Here is a 2594-nt window from a genome sequence, read left to right on the forward strand (position 1 = left end):
TAGCGTTCCCTCGCAATAATCTACTGATCAGTTCATGCGGCATAATTGATACTGTCAGCCTTTTTTACGGTGGCCGCCGTACTTTCTGCTTTAATATAAGCTTATAAGGTTTTTCCATGGACTATTGAGTTATCATCGCGGGGCAATCAGTCATCTGATTGTGTCTCCATTGTGTTTGTAGTCTGAATGGTTTAAAGGGCTGCTTTCTGTGCCGTTCCATCTTAGCCTTAACAGACATAAACATGCAGTAAATAAATCAATTTTTCAATCAGTTTTTTGCACCAAAGCGTTAATAATAATAAACACGTTTTCACTGAGGCTCTATAAGAGCAATATGAATGAAATAAGTAATTATTGATATGACAGGAGCAGCGGCTTTGACACCTGGTTGGGAATGGGAAGGTTACTGGCTGCTGCTGGATCTGTGTGGCAGCCACACAGAGCGGGTGAGCTGGGTGGTCAGTCCTCGCAAAGTTTGGAGCATGATAATCTAAATGGAATAAATCGATCATTGTGACAGAACAAAGAAGAGGTTAGGAGTTGATTGATACACGGACAGATGAGATTCCCAGAGTTAACCCAGTATCGCTCTCTACCACCATTAGTTTGCTGTGTTTTATGATAATAAAACGTGTTTATTACCACAATCAAGTTTTATGAATGCAGGAAAATCTTCCCGTCACAGCAAGAATACCTGCTGGGTAGCAGAGCCATGACTAAGAAGCATTTCACTGTTTCTTTCATGATTAAATCATCTGTTTTGCCTTCTGCTTAACAGACCCCAAAAATAAAATAAAAACATATCTGTAGTTAGGACTTAAACATTATTGGAAAAAAATAAATAAAATGAACTTTTGATGTCTTTTTCTGTTGTAATAAATCACCATGCACAGCACTTATTGTTTTCACACAACAACAAAGTGTATTCTGACCAGATCCTTCCTGCCAACAACCATTAGCATTTACAACAACTGTTTGAAGAAAATGCTACGTCTTTCATCATTTAATTTTCCTCTTGGATTAACAAAGTATTTTTGAATTGAATCAAAAATTATGTGGGTTTCACACACATTTTTTTTATTGATTCTGATTTGAATGTTGTGCTGCACTCTTTTTTTTTTTTCTTTTTTTTAGCTAAGAACTGAATTTCCTCCTAAGACATTCTGTCCAAACTGGATTGGAGTCAAAAGCTCAGCTAGCTAGCAAGCAAGTCCTTTTCTTGAACATTTAACTAGGTAAATCTAGACACAAACGTCTTAAATATGTTTCTACAACTAGACATTAAATGTTTTTTGTTTGTTTTTTCCTGAAAAACACCTCTAAGATGTGTCATTCTTTGGCTCAATGTTAAGAAACTTGGCAAGCTAACAAGTGTGAATTTAGCATTGGCATTATTGCTAAGCTATTTAATATTGGACACAATATTATCTTAAAATTTGGCCACTAGACATTCTCCCTGAAAGCTACGGCTGTATTGTTTGCTATCCATGACTGCCTCTGTGTTGAGAAGCTCAGCTTGTTAGCAATTTTGATATTAGCATTAATGCTGTCAGTCCAGCTATTCTGGATGCAAACCCTAAATTATTGCTTCAACAACGGTTCTTAATTTTGTACTGGACCCTGCACTGAGCCTACTGCTCCAAATATATTCAAAACCAAATGTTTTTTTGTTTTTTTTTTTCGTTACAGTTTTTGTAACGAAAATAAAATTTAACTATTTAATTGCTATTGCACATTGCATTAACACACCAATATGTCTGTTTAAAAATAGAATTATTTTCACGGTTAATATTTAACTTCTTCTAAAATTTGTTTTTGTGTAATCCCCAAAAGCAGCCTCACATTTCATTTAAAAAAATATAAAATAAAATAACCATTATCCACTGCTACGTTTTTACTTTTAGTCCAGTGTGATTGAAAAGTGAACAGTGGGTTTTGTCAGACATATGGGTGATGCTGAATGATTCAAATGCACACTCTTCCTCCTTCATAGATTAGATGATGAAAGTCTGAAATTAGCTGCCGTTTCTCCACTAGTCGGGTTCTTATCGTGTTCGTCATGACATTGCAAAACCAGACAGCAGAACGGTGAGTGTCTGCTTTCCCTGCTGGCAGGCTGTGGTAGGGAAATGGTGGGGTCTCCTTGTGTGCGTTCTCGTGATGCACCAGACTTTTGGGGTCAAAGGTGACGGGAGTGCAGACTGAGATGCAGACAGATTTGGTGGCGATGAGGAGGGTGTGTCCTTTGTAACTCCACCAGCAACAAAAAAAAAGCCCTTATTTATATTTTAGGGAATCTCTGTGATCCTGTGAATATTTTAAAAGTTTGTGTCTTTACTTTGTTACCGAATTATCATGTTAATTTTGTTTCTCTTCTTCTTGTATTGCAGATTGAAAAGATGCTGGAACATTTGACTCACAGATGTGACCAACTAAACATTATTTCACATTTTCTCAACAATTAATCGTTAATTTTAAGTTCACCACTTAACTTAGCAGTAACAGCTCAACTATTTGGTACATAAACATGTTTTCTCTTCAGTTCTCCTTCGAACAATGTTTTACTGCTAACAAATTGTCTTGGTTAATGAAAA

At 36.2% G+C, this 2594-nt stretch overlaps 1 long non-coding RNA gene across 1 annotated transcript in view; it reads left to right on the top strand.

Annotated features, from left to right (window-relative positions):
* Positions 1-2266, top strand: part of LOC106935691 (uncharacterized) — a 5163-nt gene extending 2897 nt beyond the window's left edge. Inside the window, exon 2 of the long non-coding RNA XR_001421946.1 lies at positions 442-2266. This is a non-coding gene — a long non-coding RNA (uncharacterized LOC106935691). The remainder of the gene's footprint in view (positions 1-441) is intronic.
* Positions 2267-2594: the final 328 nt, after the last annotated feature.

Source organism: Poecilia latipinna, unplaced genomic scaffold (genome assembly GCF_001443285.1).
Source record: "Poecilia latipinna isolate Pla-1442-1.1 unplaced genomic scaffold, P_latipinna-1.0 Scaffold2003, whole genome shotgun sequence".
Taxonomy (NCBI): domain Eukaryota; kingdom Metazoa; phylum Chordata; class Actinopteri; order Cyprinodontiformes; family Poeciliidae; genus Poecilia; species Poecilia latipinna.